Raw genomic sequence first — 1,865 nt, 5'->3', positions numbered from 1 at the left:
CTCCAGTGCAATTTTCAGAGTCTCTTCTGACATCCATTTTGGTCTGCGCTTCCTCTTCTGTCTTTGCAATGACCGTTTGCACTCTTCCTGGATGATACCCTTGATATCCTCCCACAACTCAGCACACAACAACATTGATAAAGTAAAATTTCCATGTTTAATAAGTTATTATTTCTTTGGTTCAAGACTTTTATAATAATTACGATCATTTTAAAATAATACTTTTAAATCTCACATATTGATTGCCTAAATGCATTAAGTGTTGCGGTGCTAAGCAAAAAAGATCAGTTATTTGCATCAATTAAACACTACTATGGAGAAAAAATAAATCATTGAATGTGCAGAGCTCTAGCATTCTATCTACAGCCTCATTTCTCTCACCTAGCCCGTGTTTTCCAGCTACTGATCCTTATTTCCTGTTACCAACTTTTGCGTTCCAGTCACTCATTATTTAATATCAATGCATCTTGATTGCATGTTTGATCAATTTCTAACTGCAGAAGTTGGTAGAAATCTTCTATTTCCTCCTCTTTGGCTCTAGTTGTTGGTGTATATATTTGAATGATAGTGGTATTCACTGGACTGCCTTGTATGCGTATGGATATTATCCTGTCGCTCAGCACATTGAATTTCAGGATAGATCTAGAAATGACTTTTTCATTATGAAACCAACCCCATTTTTTCTCACCTTTTTATTCCTGGCATGGTAAATCATATGATCATCTGATTCAAACTGTCTCATGCCAACCCATCTCGTTTCGCCACTACCTAGTATGTTAATATTTATTTGTTCCATTTCATTCTTAACAATGTTCAGTTTTCATACATTCATGCTTCTCACATTCCATGTTCCAATCACTAGTGTCTATTTACAGCTCTTCCTCTTTCTCTGTTTCCATTTCTAAGATCTCAATTTCAATTGCCATGTCTAATAGTCCAAATGATAGTCTAAGTGTGCTCTATTGTACATCGGGTTTTCAAAGGCCTGTCATTTCAGAAGTGGATAGATAGCCAAGCCTTCTTTCTAGTCTGTCTCAATTTTTAAATATATATAATAGTATCTGACAGAAAAGCATTCAATAGACCAATCTTCAATGTAGCTGCCCACCCAGTATGTTTGGCTGGTTTTTTTTTTGGTTTTTTTTTACATGGATCTGACCTGATGGCATGCATTGGAATCAAATTTATTACATTTGTGGAAAGACTCACTGGAGAAGCTCAATACCAGCAGTGAAAACCAGGCTAGGTGCTGATTGTGGGATAGACTACCAACTACTAATATGCAAGTTCAAGCTGAAGTTGAGGAAAATTAAATCAAGTACACAGAACCAAGATTTGATCTTAAGTCTGTCCCACTCAAATTTCAAAAGCACCTCAGTAACATGTTTGAGGCCTTGAGCACCAATGAGTGTAGACCAAATGAGCTCTGGGAGGATATCAAGAAAATAGTTCATGAAGAATGCAAAAGATCATTACAAAGGCTGAAGAAGAAGAAAAGACCAAGAAGGATGTCAGATGAGACTCTGAGTATTGCATTAGAGTGCAGAGAAGACAAAGCTAAAGGAAAAAATCAAAGAGCTTAACAGAAAATTTCAAATGGTAGTTCGGGAAGACAAAGCAAGATACTTTAATGAAATGTGCAGAGAGCTGGAGTCAGGAAGTCAAAAGGGCCATACTCGCTCTGCGTTTCTTAAGCGGAAGGAATTAACAAACAAATTCAAGCCATACGTGGCAATACTTCAAGATAGTTTGGGTAGAATGTTGAATGATCCAGGAAGTATCAAAAGAAGATGGAAGGAGTACACAGAGTCACTGTATCAGAAGGAATTGGCTGACACAGAGGAATTTCATGAAATAACATATGA

The sequence above is a fragment of the Elephantulus edwardii genome, unplaced genomic scaffold, assembly GCF_000299155.1.
Source record: "Elephantulus edwardii isolate Elephantulus edwardi_28Jun2011 unplaced genomic scaffold, EleEdw1.0 scaffold00085, whole genome shotgun sequence".
NCBI lineage: Eukaryota > Metazoa > Chordata > Mammalia > Macroscelidea > Macroscelididae > Elephantulus > Elephantulus edwardii.
Note: the sequence above shows the minus strand (reverse complement) of the source record.